This window comes from Camelus bactrianus, chromosome 13 (assembly GCF_048773025.1).
Source record: "Camelus bactrianus isolate YW-2024 breed Bactrian camel chromosome 13, ASM4877302v1, whole genome shotgun sequence".
In the NCBI taxonomy this organism is placed as follows: Eukaryota; Metazoa; Chordata; class Mammalia; order Artiodactyla; family Camelidae; genus Camelus; species Camelus bactrianus.
The window spans coordinates 49,193,506-49,213,906 of NC_133551.1; the positions used below are offsets into that span (position 1 = coordinate 49,193,506).

Here is a 20,401-nt window from a genome sequence, read left to right on the forward strand (position 1 = left end):
GGCCGGGGGAGGGGAGCCGCGCGGGGCTGGCGACCCCGGGGAGCCCCCAGCGCAGGCGGGCGGCGGCGAGGCTGAGTGAGGGCATCCCTGTCCCGAGCTGGACCCCGGTGGGCGTGGTGCTGCCGGTCCCGGTGGGGCGGTCGGAGCGGGAGGGGCCGGGGCGGCGGCCCAGTGGGACGGAGAGGGTGTCCGGGCAGACGGACTAATGGTGCGCAGCGGGCAGCGGGATGATTCCCAAAGGCGGTCCGAGCTAGGAGCTGGAGGCCCCATACAGAGCCCGGGGCAGGGCCTTGGGGACGTCCCAAGGGGGACTCCAGAGCCTGGCGAAGGTCACCCAGCTAGGCCCCTAGCTGGACTCTACCCCAATCCTGCCCTGGAGCTGGAGGTGGGAGTTGAGGGTTCTGATAATTTTAAGGTGCATTTCCTAGGGTATCAGATTTTCTTTCACTGGACACCCTCTCCCAGGATGGATGCAGCGGTTGTGGGCCTGTAGAACCTCAATGCGAAGGAAACGGATCTAAGACTCCATTTAGTTAGAGGGGGCCACCAGCTTGTCTTTCCCCATCCCCCCAGGCCATACAACTGAGTCATCTTTAAACACTGTCCTTAGTCTTAGCCAACTGCAAATTCTGCCGGCAAACGATAATTTTTGAAGCCCACCTTTCCTTTCTAAATAACTGCAAGACTGAAGTTAGCCATCTTTAGAGATTGCATTTGCTCTTCCGGCTCATTAAAATATTTGTCTTTTTTTTTTTTCTTTTTTTTTTTTGGCTTAGGGAGGCAAGAGGAATTTCAAAGCAGGCCAAGAAATGACAATTTAGAAATGGGGTAAGATATCTCAGGTAAGGTATAGGCTTCAGTGCATATATTATGCAGGTGTGTGCATTTACCCACTAGATGTGCTGTGGGAAAAGTTCTGTCTAAATGGAATTTCAAAAGTTAATTCTTTTTCTAGCAATGTTAAGGAAATCCTTTTGTGTTGCAAAATCTTCACACAACCCTACATGAATATGTTTTCTTAAAGTAACGGTACCCTAGTGCCTTAAGAATAAGTAGCTTTCAAAACTATCTTTTAACTACAGATCGTCTTGGGCACTAGAGACTGAATCTTCTACGGGGACCATTTCCTTGATGTCCTGTGGTATATATTTTGTTGATCCTGATGCTTCCTACTGGGCTTCTGCAGTATCATACATAGGATGTATATAAGATGATCAGAACCATAATTGCCTGGAATGATAACTTGTATATGAGTCAGTAAATTTAGAAGTTGCTTACAATCCATTTTCATAGTCATCTTCATTAAGTCTAGAATGTTTAATTCATAGGCAAGTGGCCAGCAAGATCCCCAAAACCCAAGCTTGAGGGGAACAGATCTGAGGATCCAGATGTTATCATCTCTTCTTCACTATGTTTGCTCACCTTCCCTAGAAGGTTGCTACCACCTCTGTGATCTCCCTTTTCTAGGATGGGTAATGAGGATCTGGGACAGTGGCATATCTAGTTAAGAGACAGCTAAACTTGTGTTGATATGTTTTGTTCTATTATCAAAATTCTCAAGCACAGAGGTAACAGCCCCAGGTTTGGGTTATTTTTCTAAGATATATTATTTTATGTAATATTTCTCCATGGGTGACTCCCAAATACAGATTTAACCCTGATGTTTCGTGAGCTTCAGCAATATAAAATGATGCTGTCCTGCCTCGAGTTAGACTCATTCTTTCCCCCTTCATTCCAGATTCAACTGTCTTAAATAAAGAAAATGTATTATCTCATGTTACAAGAAATCTAGGGGTAGGTCAGTTCTAAGGTTAGTTCATTTAACAGCTCAATAAACTTATCAGGGTCCTAAATTCTCTCCATCTCTTCACTCTGTCTACCTTAGGCCAGTACCCCTTACTGCCATAATTCCAGCTGACAAATGCCTACATACACTGTCCAGTGGATATAGGAGATTGTTTCTTCCCATGTGTCTGTTTTTGTTAGTGAGGAAAACCTGTCTCAAGATCTCAAGCAGACTTCTCACACTCTCTCACTTCTAAACCACTCACCAGCAGGGAGTAAGAAATCATCGTGAGCGGCTTAAATTAATCATGATTTACCCTCTGTGGCTGGGAGTTGGAATCCCACCACCCTCACCAAGCACGTGTAGAGTTAGGTGAATATCTGGGCAAAACTGGGGTTCTCTTAGGAGAAATGAAGGGGGAATTGATGTTGGGAGGACAACAATGGTTTTGATATAGGTGGTAATAAGGTAAATGTATCAGGAGAAGCTGGGTTAGGCTGTGGCTCCAAAGTGGCTTACAGCAAAGTTTTATTTCTTGAAATACGATACCCACCCATAACCGGTCAGCTCAGTGTATTTTAGGTTATCTTCTTGCCAGGACCCAGGCTGATAGAGTTCCTTTATCTGCAACAACGTTAGTCTTGTGGAAGGGGAAAACTGACCACAGTGAAACACACAATGGTCCTTAATGCTTCTGCTTGCAACTTTTACACGTAAGAGCTCACATTTTCTTGGTCAGAACAAGTTCACTGGCCAAGTCTGACATTGGAAGGGTAGGGAAGTATGACCCTTTCCTGGCGAAGGCAACAAAAATTTGTGAAAAACTGTGACCACCCATATAGTCTGCCACACTCAAGGATGAGAAATAGCCAAATCCTACTCTGCTAGTCTCTCTCCACTCTTTAGGGTTCCCGAAGGAATTATACACCAGAAAGAAACTGGAATAGAAACCGAAGGATTGTTTTATTCATAGCTGAGCTAGCACCCGGTAACCCCTAGAATAGAACTCTGCCAGAAGACGGAATCACGTGGCTTGAGTTTAAGGCTGAAGTGAAGCTTCCTAATTCCCTCCTCTGCTTCCACCTTCTAAGTTTTGGGACTATCATGTGTAGACCTGCCTGCAGAAAGACAGGAGAAGATAATCAGATCTGCAAGCAGATCAGCTTTGCTCATCCAAATGTGGGCCAGATGGCTGCTGGGCTGGTCCCGCCAGGGGCAAGAACAGCACTCCTGATGATGTGACCTTCCAACACAAAGTGACCCCAGCCACTGGTAAATATGGACTTGTTAGTGTTCTGGGCTCTGACCAGTCAGATTGATAACTCCTTCCTCTGAAGGTAGCTAGTAAGAGGACATGGCGGAGGAAAAGGAAATTCCTTCCTGTGTTCTCACATTCTCATTTCTGTTCTCTCTTAGTCCATTAGGAAGAGGGGTAGCAAAGTCCCCAGCCAAACAAATGTGTATGCATTGTCTGTTTGCCTCCTCGTCTAGACTGTAAGCCTCTCAAGAACAAGGCCCAATGCATCGTGCATCACTGTTCCCACATGTGGTAGGTACTCAAGTATCTGTTGATAAAGTTAGGACTGTCATTTGAGAGACATCACTGCAATTTCAGTTAATAAATCTGGTCAGTTACAGATACACTAGGTTTTGGTAACCTGGGATTCGGGGACCCTATTTCTTGTCTTAATTCTAAACTTCAGTATATATTGGCACAAGATGGTACTGAGATATGGGTCTGGACAGTGGAGAGAAAGTGAAAATCTTCATAAATATTACATGTGACCCTAAGCAGATTGATATGCCAAGTTAGAAGGTCAAAATTCAATTGACCTCAATAAATTAGAGAAATGGTCATCAATAGCAGGTTAAAATGCACTAGAATAAATGTAAAGTAGTACATTTAAAGAGCAAAAGAAGCATCATACACACATGGCTCAAGAGAGGAAAACTGAAACAAGATTATACTGTATAGCACAGGGAAATATACACAAAATCTTATGGTAGCTCACAGAGAAAAACAATGTGACAATGAGTGTGTATATGTCCATGTATGACTGAAAAATTGTACTGAACACTGGAATTTGACACAACATTGTAAAATGATTATACATCAATAAAAAATGTTAAAAAAAAAAAAAAAGAGAGAGAGGAAAACTGGCCATGTAGAAATGTGACCAAGAAAGACCTGACAGATGTGGCAAACCAATAACAGAATGAATAGAAAAATGGCAGGATCTATCAACAGAAGTCTATGAGGCCAAATTCACCTTCATGTCCCTAGGATCTAGTGCGGTGCCTGGCACACAGTGGCTATTGATAAATAATTATTGGAAAAAATGTGTGGCTTTGGTCAGATTATCCATGCTGTTCCATTCCTCTGAAAAGCCTTTATGTGACCAATTCCACTCTTTAACACCCAGCTTGGGTGCAACTTCTTCCATGTTGTCATTCCTAAAATTCAGCCTGCCTTTACCTAGAAGAAATCTCTCCATTTCTGAATCCTCATAAGCAATTATTAACTGCTAGCTTACATTAATTATAATTACTATGTATTCATTTATAATTATGAAGTATAATTAATTTTATTTTAGTAATGGGCTCTCAGTAATTATTGGGCGAATGGTAACTCTTAGACTATGACAATCCATTATATGTAATTTCCAAATTATAGAATTAATGGCTAGAGGAAGGTGCCTGAAATTCTAGAATCTTCATCACTGGCACTGACTCTTACTTTGGTGCTCTTACTCCCCTTCCCAGAGCCCTGTGCAGATTTCTCCACCTTTCATTATTGGGAGGAATGCATTTTATCCCAGCTTCTACTTCCAAACTTGCACCCCTGGCAAGTTACTGTGTTTAGCAAAACAGGTCTTTTAATAAGAGGACCCATCCTCTTTAGGAATTAGAGAAGGAGCATAGGTAATTTTTTCCTGTTGCAAGTATAATTAATACAAAATGACTAAGTGGAGTTATTCAGTGAAGTCTTCATTGGAAGCTTGTTTGCGTCAACTTTTGAAGATGACAATGGACACAGCTTTGCACGGCAGAGTGCGAGGAAGAGATGCACGTAGTTGCTGGCTGCTGTCCTGCTGTGGATGAATTAGGCTCCCAGAACCAGGAAGAAGTTTATAGCCTTCAAGGGGCTTTTCCTGTCTCTCCTGAGACAAGGCTACATAATTGCTTATCTTGCTCTCTGCCAGCAATTTGTGTAGACTTTCTTTGGATGAAGATACATATATATATATCTCAAAATATATATTAAAAGATTCCTTTAAAATATGAATATTTGAGTATGCAAAACCAGCATATTTAGAGGGATACTCATTTGGCAAATATTCTTTATTTCACAACAGGATTAACCAGTTAGATCTTTGGTATAACTTTAAAATTTTTCAGTAAGGCAGAATTCCTAGTTCAGATGGATGATTTGATCAGCTACATTATCTGTCTTTTTGTATATCAAAGCGATGGGTCAGAAGCAGAGAGATAATTGTAGAAAGTAATGAATTTAGTCAAATTATCCAAGGACCTTGGCTATATCCTGGAAACTAAGAGGCAGGTAAGTCTATTTTTTAAAGTGTAATTGATGTATAGCACTATGTTAATTCCAGGTGCACAACACAGTGATTCAATATTTCTATACTTTATAAAATCTTTACAAAGTTATTACAGTGTTATTAACTATATTCCCTATGCTGTACATTTCATCCCCAAATGACTTATTTCTTTTGTAACTGGAAGTTTGTACCTCTTAATCTCCTTCACCTATTTCACTCATCCCCCAACCCCTATCCCGTCTGACAGTCACTTGTCTGTTCTCCTTATCTGTAAGACTGTTTCTGTTTTGTTACGTTTGTTCATTTATTTTAGATTCCGCATGTAAGTGAAGTCATATGGCATTCTTCTTTCTCACCTGCCTTATTTCTTTCAGCACAACACCCTCTAGGTCCATCCATGTTGTCACAAATGGCAATATTTCATTCTTTTTATGACTGAGTAATATTCCATTGTGTGTGTATGTATGTATGTGTATGTGTATATATCTATATCTCTATCTCTCTATATATCTCACATCTTTATCCATTCATCTGTTGATATACACTTAGTTTGCTTCCATGTCTTGGCTATTGTGAATAATGCTACAGTGAACATAAGGGTGCATATATCTTTTTGAATTACGGTTTTTGTTTTCTTCAGAAAAATACCCAGAAGTGGAATTGCTGGATCATATGATTGTTCTATTTTTAATTTTTTGAAGACCCTCCATAATGTTTTCTGTAGTGGCTATACCTATTTACATTCCCACCAACAGTGCATGAGACTTCCTTTGTCTCCATCGTTGCCAACGCTTGTTATTTCTTGTCTTTTTGATAATAGCCATTCTGACAAGGGTGAGGTAATCTCATTGTGGTTTTGATTTGTATTTGCCTGATGATTAGCAATGTTGAGCATCTTTTCACCTGTCTGTTGGCCATTTGTATGTCTTCTTTGGAAGAGTGTCTATTCAGGTCCTCCTCGCTGCCTGTTTGTTTTTTAATATTAAGTTGTATGAGTTCTTTTAATATTTTAGATATTAACCCTTTGTTGAATATATTGTTTGCAAATATCTTCTCCCATTCGATAGGCAGCCTTTTTGTTTTGTTGACAGTTTCCTTAACTGTGCAAAAGCTTTTTAGTTTGACATAATCCCATTTGATTATTTTTGCTTTTGTTTCCCTTGCTTGAGGAGATATATCCAAAAAATATTACTAAGGGCAATGTGAAAGAGAGCACTGTCTATGTTTTCTTCTAGAAGTTTATGGTTTCAAGTCTTACATTTAAGTGTTTAATCCATTTTGAGTTTATTTGTACTATATTGTGCAGAAGTAGTCCAGTTGGATTCTTTTACATGCAGCTGTCCAGTTTTCCCAGCACCATTTATTGAAGACACTGTTTCTTCCCCATGATATATTCTTGCCTCCTTTGTCATAAATTCTTTGACCATGTAAGCGTGGGCTTATTTCTGTCCCAATGATTTCTGTGTTTGTTTTTTGTGCCAGTTCCATACTGTTTTGATTACTGTAGCTTTGTAGTATCATTTGAAATCAGGGAGCATGATACTTCCAGGTTTGTTCTTCTTTCTCACGATTAATTTGGCAATTTGGAGAATTTTATATTTCTATACAAATCTTAGAACTATTTGTTCTAGTTCTGTTAGAAATTCCCTTGGTATTTTGATAAGGATTGCACTGAATCTGTAGATTTCCTGGGGGAGTGTGGTCATTTTAACAATATTAATTCTTCTAATCCATGAGCACAGTATATCTTTGCATTTGCTTGTATCACCTCCAAGTTCCTTCATCAGTTTTGTCTTTTACCTTCTTGGTTAGATTTATTCCTAGCTATTTTATTCTTTAACATGCAATTGTAAATGGGATTGTTTTCTTAATTTTTCTTTCTAATAGTTTGTTGTTAGTGGATAGAAGCACAACAGATTTATGTATATTAATTTTGTATTCTGCAACTTTACTGAATTCATTTATTAGTTCTAATAGTTTCTTGGTGGTGTCTTTACGATCTTTATATCATATCATGTCATCTGCAAACAGTGGCAGTTTTACTTCCTCCTTTCTGACTTGGATTCCTTTTGTTTCTTTTACTTGTCTAATTGCTCTGGCTAGGACTTCAAATACTATGTTGAATGGAAGTGGTGAGAATGGGTACCCTTATCTTGTTCCTGATCTTCAAGAAAATACTTTCATCTTTTTACCATTGAGTGTGATGTTAGCTGTGGGTTTGTCATATGTGGCCTTTATTATGTTGAGGTATGTTCCCTCTGTACCTACTTTGTTGAGAGTTTTTATTATAAATGGATATTGAATTGTGTTAAAAAGCTTTTTCTGCATCTGTTAAGATGGTAGTATGATTTTTATTCTTTAGTTTGTTAATATGGCATATCATATTGATTGATTTGTGTATATTGACCCATCCTTGTATCCCTGGGATAAATTCCTCCTGATCATGGTAAATGATGCTTTTAGTGTATTGTTGGATTCAGTATGCTAGTATTTTGTTGAGGATTTTTGCATCTATATTCATCACTGATATTGGCCTGTAATTTTCTTTTTTTGTGCTATCTTTTCCTGGTTTTGTTAGGGTGATACTGACTTCATAGAATGAGTTTGGAAGCATGCGTTCCATTTCTTTTCTTTTTTTTTTTTAATAATTTGAGAAGGATGGGTGTTAACTCCTCTTCAAATGATTGGTAGAATTCACCAGTGAAGTTGTCTGGTTCTGGACTTTTGTTTGTTGGGAGGTTTTGTTGTTGTTGTTGTTATTGTATTGTTGTTATATATATATATTTTTAACTGATTCATTTTCATTACTGGTAATTGGTCTGTTCACATTTTCTGTTTCTTCTTGATTCAATCTTGAAAGATTGTACGTTTCTAGGAATTTGTCCATTTCTTCTAGGTTTTCCGTTTTATTGATGTATAATTGTTTCTAGTAATCTCTTATGATCATTTGTATTTTTGTAGTGTCAGCTGTAACTTCTCCTTTTTCATTTCTGATTTTAGCGATTTGGGCCCTCTCTTTTTTTTTTTTTTGATGAATCTGGATAAAGGTTTATCAATTTTATCTTTTCAAAGAAGTAGCTCTTAGTTTCATTGTTCTTCTTTAGCATTTTTTGTCTCTATTTCATTTATTTATGCTCTAATCTTTATGATTTCTTTCTACTAACCTTGAGTTTTGTTCGTTTTTCTTTTTCTAGTTCCTTTAGGTGTAAGGTTTCTTATTTGAAGTTTTTCTTGTTTCCTGAAGTAGGCTGCAAAATTCTCTCTTAGAACTACTTTTGCTGCACTCCATAGGTTTCAAATCATTGTGCTTCCATCTTCATTTATCTCTGGGTATTTATTTCCTCTTTGATTTTTTCAGTGACTCATTGGTTGTTTAGTAGCATCCTGTTTAGCTTCTGTGTGTTTGTATTCTTTTGCAGTTTTTTTCTTGCAGTTGATTTCTAGTCTAATACCCTTGTGGTCAGAAAAGATACTTGATAAGATTTCAGTATTCTTAAATGTATTGATACTTGTTTTGTGGCTTAGTATGTGATCTATCCTGGAGAATATTCCATGTGCACTTGAAAAGAATGTGTATTCTGCTGCTTTTGGATGGAAAGTTCTGTAGATATCTAAATCCATCTGTTCTAATGTGTCTTTTAAGATCAATGTTTCCTTAGTAATTTCTCTGTCTGGATGCTCTGTCCATTGATGTAAGTAGCATATTAAAATCCCCTACTATTGCTGTATGTATTTAGGTACTCTTTTTTTTTTTAATGATTTTTTCTCTTTTTTATTTATGTGGGAAGGTAATTGGTTTATTTATTGATATTTGGAGGAGGTACTGGGGATTGAACCCAGGACCTTGTGCATGCTAAGCAAGCGCTCTACCATTTGAGCTCTTCCCTCCCCCTGTATTTAGGTACTCTTATGTTGAGTGCATATATATTTACAATTGTTGTATCTTCTTTTTAGATTGATTCCTTTACCACTGTACAATGTCCTTTTAGTTCCTTGTTACAGTCTTTGTTTTAAAGTCTATTTTGTCTGATATGTATATTGCTATCCCAGATTTCTTTTTGCTTCCATTTGCATGGAATACATTTTTCCAACCCCTCACCTTCAGGTTTTATGTCTTTAGATCTGAAGTGAGTCTCCTGTAGGCAGCATATAATTGGTCTTGTTTTTTCTTGATTAAGCCACTCCATGTCTTTCAAATGGAGCATGTAGTCCATTTACATGTAAAGTAATATTGATAGCTTGTACCTACTGCCTTTTTGTTAATTGTTTTCTGTTTGTTTGTGTAGTTCCCTTTTGTTCCTTTCTTCTTATTTTGCTCTTTTCCCCTGTGATTTGGTGACTGTCTTTAGTGTTATGTTTGGATTCCTTTCTCCTTGTTTATATGTAGCAATTATAGATTTTTAGTTTGTGGTTACTATGAGGTTTATCTATAACAACTCATATATATGTGATTATTTTAAGTTGATAATCTCTTAAATTAGATTGCATTCTAACAAGCCTGCATTTTTACTCATTGCCCTGTGTTTAATGTTTTTGACTTCATTTTTTACATCTTTTTGTTTTTTGTATCCCTTAATTACTTATTATTGATATAGACGATTTTATTACTTTTGTCTTTTAACCTTCCTACTAGCTCTATAACTGATTGATATACTATCTTTACTGTAAATTTGCCTTCACAAATGAGATTTTTCCTTTCATAGTGTTCATATTTCTGGTTTTGTTCTTTCCTCTTTTGCTTAAGGAAGTCCTTTTAACATTTCTTGTGAAACTGGTTGAGTGGTGCTGAACTCTTTTAGCTTTTGCTTGTCTGTAAAACTCTTTATCTCTCCTTCAAATCTGAATGATAGCCTTGCCAAGTAGAGTATTCTTGGTTGCATTTTTTTTTCTTTTCATTATTTTGAATATATCATGCCACTCCCTTATGTCCTGTAAAGTTTCTGCTGAAAAGTCAGCTGATAGTCTTGGGTGTTGCCTTGTAAGTAATTAGTTGCCTTTCCCTTGCTGCTTTTGAGATTCCCTCTTTATTTTTAATTTTTGCTATATTAATTACAACGTGTCTAGGTGTGGATTCTTTTTACTTGGAACTCTCTGTGATTCCTGGACCTGGTTGTCTGTTTCCTTTCCCAGTTTAGGGAACTTTTCAGCTATTATCTTTTCATATAAATTATCTGCCCCTTTCTCTGTCTCTTCTCCTTCTGGGAACCTTATAATGCGAATGTTAGTATGCTTGATGTTTTCTCAGAGGTCTCTTAAACTATCCTCATTTTTACAATTCTTTTTTCTGTTTAACTTGGGTGGTTTCCACTACTCTGTCTTCCATTTCAATGATCTGTTCCTCTGTATCATTTAATCTACTATTGATTCCTTTGAGTGTATTATTTCATTTATTTTATTCTTCGTTTCTGTTTGGTTCTTCTCTATATTTTATAACTCTTTGTTAACCTTTTCACTGTGTTCATCCATTCTTCTTCTGAGTTCATTGAGCATCTTTATGATCATTACCTTGAACTGTTTTTTGGGTAGATTGCTTATCTCCACTTCACTTAGTTCTTCTGGGGTATTATCTTGTTCCTTTGTTTGGGATATTTCTTCTGTTGCCTCATTTTGCCTAATTCCGTTTTCATTTCTATGTATTAGGTAGGTCAGTTTTGTTTCAGAATCTTGGAGATGTGGCTTTATGTAGGAGACATCCTGTGGGGCCCAGGAGTTCTCTCCCCTCTGGTCACCAGAGCTATATGCACTAGGGGTGCCCCCTATTTGGGCTGCATGGGCCCTTCTGTTGTTGCAGGGCCAACTTCTGTGGGTTCATTGGTAAGCAGGGCTGACCCGTGGCCCAGCTGGCTGCCAGGCCTTGCCTTATGTGGAGGCTGCCAGCCCACTGGTGGGCAGGGCTGGGTCTTGAGGCAGCTGACTGTGCAGCCCATGGGATCCCAGGATGGTGCCAACTGGCTGGTGGGTAGGTTAACCTCTGGTGCTAATAGGCTAGAAAGAGGACTCCAAAGTGGTGCTTGACAACACTAGTGTCCTCATGGTAGAATGATCTCCCAAAAATGGCTGTTGCCAGCTTCTGTGTCCCCAGGAGGAGTCTCAGTTTCTTCCTGCCTCTCCTTGAGGCTCTCAAGATCAGCCAGTCAGTCTGACCCAGGCTCCTTTCAAATTCCTGCCTCTATGCTGAGTCTTAGAGTGCATGAGATTTTGTGTGAGCTCTTTAAAAGCAGAGCCTCTATTTCCCACACCCCTCAGGCTCTCCCATGTGCAAGCCCCCTTTAAAGCCAGACATTCTGGAGGCTTATATTCCTGGAGCATGACCCCTGGGCTAGGGTGCCCAATATGGGGCTTGGACCCCTTGCTCCTTTGGGAAAGCCTCTGCAGTTGTGATTATCCTCCTATTTGTGGGTTGCCTACCCTAGCGTGTGGGTCTTGACTGTGCTGCACCTCCTTCCTTCCTACTTGTTTCATTGTGGTTCCTTCCTTATATCTTTAGTTATGGGAAATCATTTCGGCCAGTCTTCAGATCATTCACATCAATGGCTGCTCTATACATCATTGTAGTTTTGGTATGCCTATGGGAGGAATTGTGTTCAGAGTCTTCCTACTCTGCCATCTCGGCTACACCCCCTCTCTGGTTTTCTTAATGAGGTGAAGATATATTGGCAATTTGTAATACATTGAAGGTTCTGGGCTCTAGAAATTCACTTAGGAGTTAGGAAAGGGTCCCACCTGCATGGTTCAGGTGGCCAGAACCTTTCCAAGTTTCCCTGCCTGTATTAGTTAGAACTCATGCATTTTCAAGGGACAGAAATCCAGCTTAAACTAGTGTAAGCAGAAAGGGAATGCACTGGCTTCCAGTCCTTGGAAAGCTAGGAGTGGACTTCGGTCACAACTAGATCTAGGGACTAAAATTTCCAAATTGGTCTTTCTCTCTCTTTCAGTCTGTCTCCCCTACCCTTCTTTTCTGTTCTTTCCCTCCCTCCTTCACTCTCCTTCTCCCTCTCTTTCTCTCTGTCTCTCTCTTGTTCTCACTCTTCTTCTTTCTGAGTGTTGATCGCATTCTCCTCCACATGGCAGGGAAGTTAGACCCCTTCCCATCCTTAATACTCTTTATCTGGAAGTCCAGGTGCCTTTTTTCTACCTGTAAATAAAAAGACTCCCCAGAAGAATTTTGATTGGCCTACCCCTGGACCAATCATTCTGGCCAAGGCTGTGGGTTCCTTGGTTGGCTGGGCCCTATGGCTGTGAAGCAGGATGGTATGATTAGCAGCTTCACTATACTTGCACAGTTCATGTGGGTCAGGGCAGACAAAACAAGACATATTCACCATACTCTCCTGTCTAATACCTGAGAGTTCCCAGTAAATATCTCCAGTGTTCCCACCAAGCAGCCCAGATTCACATCATAACTTTTGTTTCTACTCTTACTGTTCCACACTGACTGCTGCAGGCCTCCTGAGTGGATCCCTGCTCGGTGGTTCCCTTGGACTCCACTTAACAGTGGAAGGTGGATGACTTAGCTGGACCACTGTTGCCCACTCTGCTGCTCAGGCCAATGCTTGTGCTGCATTTTTTCCCTGAACCTCCTCTCAGTGCTTAATTTGGAGATGTGTCCATGAGCTTCTCAGATGCTCTGATAGCGACCAGTACATCCAGTTGTGCAATTATGCATAATTGTGTAGGTTGTTCAGGATACAAGGGCACATGTGGGGACTAAAATCTAGCATAAAGTGCAGTTCACTAAGCTTAAGCTATACACCCTCCCACATGGGTTCTCCAGGAGGAAGACGCACTTTTTCCATGTACAAAGGTACCAATCCATGCTCCCAGGAGCCGTGACTCCCCCCAGATGGCTTTTTCTAATTCAGATGAAGCTTCCCTAAGGGCTAACTACAGCACAGCTCTTGCTGTTTCCTCTGAAAAGGATAGAAACATCTCCCTCTCCTATTTACCATTGTGTCAGAGGGATGCCACTACCAGAAACATAATGCTGGGAGAAGAGCAGGGATCACAGGTCCCCCGCCCCACCGCCTAACATCCTCATGTGCCCTCCCAATATGCCAGAGCAAAACATAATGAAAAACTGTCACAAATGTGACAGAGCTGTCAAAAGCACACAGAAATCAGCTATGTGAGTTGCAAAGCCTGTTAGGTTCTATGTTTTCTGAAATTGGCAAATCATTCATCAAGATAGAAAATAAACTGTATATAGAATAGGTAAATAACAAGGTCCTAATGTGTAGCACAGAAAACTATATTCAGTAGCTCATAATAAGCTATAATGAAAAAGAAAATAAAAAAGAATATATATATGTATAACTGAATCACTAAGCTGTACACCAGAAACTAACACAACATTATAAATCAACTATACATCAATAAAAAATAAGTATAAAAAGGATAGAAAATAAAAGCTAAGAAAAACTGAGAGAACCATCTCACAGAGATACTAATTATTACCATGCCCAAGTAACCCAAGTTCACATTTAATCACGCAGTTGGATTGTGACAGCTCTCAAAGGCAGGTCTTTTAGTGTTACCTGCAGCCTAAACCTGCCCCTCTCCCTCCTCCCCAGAACTTATGCAAGACACCAGTGGGCAGCAGCTGGGTCTGGACAAGTTTAGGTAATAGACAACATGTTGGTTCTAGAAACTACCATACTGACCAGTCCTCCAGCCCTGATGCTGGGTGTGCCCTGTCACACCACACTATTTCCTTTGTGATGAATGCTTTCCTAGGAGTCTGGAGTCCTGCCTGCAATTTGCCTCTGTCAGCCCTCCCCCTGCCTGTTTTCCCCAGCTCCTCAGACAGACCTATATATGAATCATGGATATGATTTGAGTTCTTTTCCTAGAAGTCTTCTCAACAGGCAAAACAGAGAGTACAATAGAAAACTGGAAGAAGTGTCATCTCACTGTCCTCCAGCAATGTCCAGATCCCAGTTTCATCCCAGGGGCACTCCCTTCAATAGCAACAGAGGAGAATGTGGCCACGTGGTATGTCCTCTGGACTGGTGACTCAGTGAGAGCAAAGGTGGTTAAGCACACATGCCCATTTCTCTATCTGTGTCTCTCCTACTGCTGCCCTGTGACTTTATGTTTCTGCAGAAGAGCATGAAACTGAAGAAGCAGAGGTGCTTCCTAATCTGCTACCCAGAGACATTCTTTTGTCCTCCTTTTGTGTTATCCTCAGTAAAACCAGATCAGATGGGGTGCTAGCCAAGAACAGGACAAGGAAAAGAGGAAGGTGTGGAAGGGGTGTGTCCTGAGGAGTTACAGACTAAATCAAAGAGGATTAGAAGGACCTAAGGTAGAGAGAGTGAGGACAGTGAAGTACGTGACCCAGCCATGGGAGTTTAGCTCTGACTGCTCAGATTAAGGGACATAGAAAGTCGTAAAAAGAAACTAATTTCAGCAATGTAAGTGAAACAGCTTGGGATAACTGACTTTCAAACGGATCTGCCAACTGAGTCAGTCCTGTACCTACTGACCTAATCCTTGGTGAAAAGCAAAAGTTAGGTGACTCACACCCATACTTGGAAAAATTAATAGTGATTGGCTCTGTCCCTCCTTGCTGGGGGAGCTGACAACATACTGTCAGCATTTGGTATTTATTTTGTCATGTCTTGTGGAAGTCTTCAGATTTTATTTTTTTCTAATCCTGAAGCCAGCTGCAGGTTCCGAGGAATGGTTGTTATTTGACAGCATCAGATAAATTAGTCATGTTCAGTGGAAGAGAATGTACTGTATGCAGTGGAGATCAGGTGGGAGTATATAGGAGGCAGCAGGAAGTGGGAAAAAACCCCAAAGTAGGAGTCCCAAGTTCTTGTTCTGCCTGGCTAGCATTGCTAACTAGCCAGCAATGTGAGATGAGGAAAGTCACTTCAACCACACCAGCCTTATCTGCAAAATGAAAGATTTAAAATTAGATCACCTGTTATTTAAATCAAAGAACTTCTAGGCCATGCTCTAAAATGCTAACTCCATAGTCACCAGGTGTTTAAGAAATGTATAGACAAACACCAGGAGCCAAGAGTGAATTAGCTGAACTGAGCCAGCTACCAAGAGGAAACAAACCCAAGCTGGTGCAGATCAGAGGCACAGCTGCAAAGTCCACACTTGTTTTCTAAGAAGGTGTGTGATGGTTGGACCCAAGGGCAGTGATAGACAATGTTGAGAAATAATCTAGTCATGGGCTTATTAAATGTTCCTTTCAATCTAGATATGAGATTTGAGATACATCTAAATGTTCCCCATGATTTGCCTATTGTCTAAACCTAACCCTACCCTAACCCTAACCCTAAACCACACAGGACATTCTAAATCTAAACATTTTGACAGCCTCAGACAATCATTTCTCCTTTTCCCCAAAATAGATAATAATAGTATTATTATTTAATAAATCCTAAACAACTTATGTCACTTTTTGGTATTTTGCCCCAGAAAGGAGCACGGTTTTTCTCATTAATTCTAGTGATTTTTTTCCCCAGTAGCAATTTATAAAACGTGGGTTTCTACAGTTTGTGTAGTTGATTTCCAACTTTAACCAAATGATCTTTAAATGAGAAAGGCTGAAGCCTTTATCCAGGCTCATAGGGTCATGATGGCTCTCAAAGCCTATTCTCATCTTCTACGTCTTTTTCACCCTGAAAGTATAAGCCCATCAGTCGATCACATAGATCAGAGACTCTCCAACTATGTGTTTCATAAGATGGACCCAATATATTAGACTTACAGTAAAATAATTATGGATTTTTGCCAAGTGGAAAAAAAGTTACAGTAATGAATAGAATGTTATACATTTCAAAAATGTTCCCCATTAATTTTCTTTAAAACTGATTTCTCCTATTGCTTATGCTAGCTGACAAGAAAAGAAATAAATGAGAAGTCAATTAATACTAATAGAAAGGTTCAGAGATAAGAAATAACAATTCTTGTCTAGCTTTATAGCTTATGGTGCTTTTCTGTAATTTCATGTCACATCTACCTAATAGAGAAATGTTTTGCTAGCAAAAATGCTTTATCACATACAGAACTCTAGATGTAAATGATATGTAAAGGATACATATTCTTCCCTAAATACAGTAGAGCCAGCTACTATTTCTCCATTGTATTGGAGAGTTTCTACAAAAGGAAACCATTGTGTCTTTTAAAAGACTAATTTAATCCTGGAGGGGCAAGAATATGGGCTTTGGAACTAGGTAAATCTGAGTATGAATATCTTACTAGCTCTATGATTTCAAATACATTGCTTAACTGAATAATTTGAATTAGACAGAATTACATTTGGTTATTTTTAGAAGGTCATAATTAAAGCAAGTTAAATATGAAAGTGGCTTTTTCCATCTGCAAATAAGTGCAGAGTTAGGCAGCTCAGGACTGGTGTGGTGGCTCCTTGATCATTAAGCTTCTAGCTTCTTCCTTTCTGTGTGCCCTACTCCCTTTAGCGCACAGCTCCCATAGTCTAGGTCACTCATGGGCTGATAAGGCTTTTGGTGCTCTAGCCACCCCATCTGCTTTCCAAGCAGCAGGACGGATGAAGAGCAACCAAAACTTTTCAGGAGACCGCACGCAGTGGCTTCTGCTTCTATCTATCTGGCTGTTCCACTCTGCAGGGGCAATGGGAAACATCGTTTTTCATCTGGATACACTGTTCAGAATTTGGAAGGAGAGAACTGCATTGTATTCTGTGGCAGAGATGCCTAGACAATCCCCAACATCCACGATTTCCTTCTTCTTTCAGTAATCAAGTCATCATCGTACCTATTCACCACTAGTTTTACCTTGGCAAGTGGCCACTGAGTAGAGGCTACAGTTTGCAGCCTCTCTTGCCATTAGTTGTGGCCATGTGACTCTGATCTTTCTGGACAATGGGATGTGAGCTAAAGTGTCCATGTGCAATTTCCTGAAAAAAGGAACTGCCTGTCCTTCATCCTCTCTCTTCCTCTTCCCCACAGGCTGGAACATGCGTGGGTAGCGGTGAGCCAGCTTTTACCCTGTAGATGAGGGTAACACCCTTGAAGATGTCAGAGTCATCAGAAGAAGGTACTGGGTGCCTGGATAACTGTGTGAGGCAGAGCCACCTGCCATCCTGGACTTTCTGTCTGACTCCGTTGTGTTTTGTGAGAGAACACTAAACTTCCACCTTGTTCAAGCCACTGTATTTTGGTTTCTCTTTGCTATGGCAACTTAGCCTGTATCCTAACTAATACAGCTACCTTTCTGTGCCTCAATTTCTTTTGCTGTTAAATGGCAATGGAATTATGTACTCCACTGAGTTATTGCGAGGATTAGAAAGAATTTAAGACACCTGGGCAGAAGCTATTATATGTAATAGTTATTAGCATAGGTTTTACGAGAGGATTCTGAGAAGCTGATTAAAGTACTTGGAGGAAATAGAGCCCGTGTAATGGAGAACCATTATGTGTGATTGGATCCTTGATTTAGCAACAAGAGCATATGAACAATAAATGTCTTGGATTTAAATGTAAGTAAGCTAGTTTAAGTGTTTAAAAGATACCACCTGATGCATCTTCCTTCCTTAATAATTTGGATTATTTTCCTGCCTGACGTTGGCATGAGGGAAGTACAGGATGTAGGTTGATGAATCAGTAGTAGAAATCAGAATGATACTCCAAACGATAAGGCAGGACCAGCCTTCCCTCAGCGGGCTTCAGCAGTGGGATCAGGGAAGGCCACAGGACAGGCTGGGGTTCCTCTCCTGCTCTTAATGAGGGGGAAAAGCAGCCAGCAGGGAGCGTGAATTCTGAATTGACTAAATTCAATTTAAACTGATAAAGACATAAACACAATGTTTTCTCTGCTACTTGCAAGAGTAGAGGCTGGAGCCTAAGATAGAATTAGCTGTGGAAAATAATGAGCACTGTATTCTTTTGCACATCTGAGTCATGGCATGCAAAGTTCTATCCTGTTAGATGACACTTACAAGGTCAGAACAAAAAAGCACAAGCATAGGTTAATTTCATTTGCAAAAAGAAATGCCATACTGTTAAATAAAACACTGGCAAATTGAATCCATTAGCATAGTAAAAGAATAATACATCACATCCAAGTTGTGTTTAGCCAACAAATGCAAGTGTAATAGGATTTTAAATTGAAAGTTTGAGCCAGAACCCCTAAGGCAGTAGATATTAGATGACAAGGTTGTCAGTAGACTATCTTGAGTAAAGAGTCAAAAACTAGTTTCACAGCTCTCAACCCCCTCACCCTCAGGAGTGTAAAGCTTGTTGGTGTGGGACTTTGTAAAAAGGACTTTTCTGGAGAGAGCTATGCTTTGAGGGTCTCTCCTCCCCTCTTTCAATGAACAGGGGTAGGGGATGTGTTCCCATTCTCCTCAAGTCCCGAGGGAGCCTCTTTAGTGGGACCATCTGGATACCTTGATATGTAACTCCTCCAGGTAGTGGACCAGTGTCTCTGACTCATGCCTGGAACATGAGAAAGGCAGAGATGGGCTGGCTAGCTGCTCCCACCACAGGGCTGAAGGGGAAATGACTACATCCAGTGGCCTGCACTCCCAGAGTTAGTCAGGGTTGAAGATTTCTTTGGAAGGAGAGCTGGCTTCAACTCTTCTGCCCAAGAGAACTGCCTAGAAGAGCCATGGGACTCCAACTGAGAGACCCAGGAGAGAATGGACCACCAAGAACAAAAGCTGAGATGGGGCCAGCCAGTGGTAGGGAAATAGTATCACCTGCATGGTGGCAGGAACAATAGAATGTCCCTACTGGGGGCCTCTGCAGAACCCACTAATGTACCTCAGGAGAGAAACAGTCAGCTTTGAATATTCGCCAGTCCCAGAGAGCTTGAAACTATTTAACGAGAATGTTTGTCTCCCAAACCTGAGAGAGCCAGCTGGGAGGAGGAGGTGGATACCCTGGGTGGAAAAAGAGAATATAACCATGGCCCTACCTCCCTCCATTCCCACTGTAAGTGTTCATGCAGGTCTCAATTAGGGAAGGGGAGGAGTTTTCATTTAAATAAAGTTTGACATTTTGATTGTTATATAGAATTGGGCATTCTAATGCCTGAACAGGGACTGTCATTTATTGTGACCTTGGGACCTTTTATTATCTAAGAATCACGTGAATGCTCAAGATTCAACTGGAGCAGAGGGGAAGGTTTCCCCAATGAATAAAATTTAAAGGCACGTTGTGAATAAGATCCAAAAAGCATCAAATTTTTAAAAAATGGTATATTAGATTTCATGAAAATTTTAAAACTTGAGGATGTATCTACACAATGGAATGCTATTCAGCCATAAAAACCTGTGAACTACAGATATATACAATAATATGGGTGAATCGTAAAAACAACATGCTCAGTGAAAAAAAAAAGCCAGATATAGGCAAATATATACTATATGATTTCATTTATATGACAAAGCATTTAAAATTATTTTAATCTTTTTTTTTTTTAATGGAGGTACTGGAGATTGAACCCAGGACCTCATGCTTGCTAAGCAAATGCTCTACCACTGAGCTATTCCTCCCTCCCCTCATTTATATGAAATTCTAGAAAAGGGAATACTAACCTACAGTGACAGGAACCAGATCAGTGATTGCCTGAGGCCACAATGTTCATCACAGCATTATTCAAAATAGCCAAAAAATAGGAACAATCTAAATGTCCATCAGCTGGTGCATGGATAACTAAAATATGGTATATCCATATACAGTGGCATATTATTTGGCAATAAAAAGGAGTGAAATACAGATACATGCTACAACATGGATGATCATTGAAACATTATGTTAAGTGAATAGAGCCAGTCAGAAAGGACCACATGTTGTATGATCCCACTTACATGAAATGTCCAGAACAGGCAATTCTATATAGACAGAAAGTAGATTAATGGTTGTACAGGGCTGTGGGAAGAGTTGGGGTAAAAAGGATACGAGGTTTCTTTCTGGGGTGATGAAAATGTTCCAAAATTTACTGTAGTGATGATTGTACTACTCTGTGCATATACTAAAAAAAATACCACTGCATTGCACATTCCAAATATGTGAATGGTGTGTCATGTGAACTATCTCTCAATAAAGCT

At 40.0% G+C, this 20,401-nt stretch overlaps 1 long non-coding RNA gene across 1 annotated transcript; it reads left to right on the plus strand.

Annotated features, from left to right (window-relative positions):
* Window positions 1-25: 25 nt before the first annotated feature.
* Window positions 26-17,959, plus strand: LOC141579709 (uncharacterized). Its single transcript, XR_012511559.1, has 3 exons — window positions 26-107; window positions 777-842; window positions 17,298-17,959. It is a non-coding gene; the product is annotated as an uncharacterized LOC141579709 (long non-coding RNA).
* The last annotated feature ends 2,442 nt before the right edge of the window (window positions 17,960-20,401 follow it).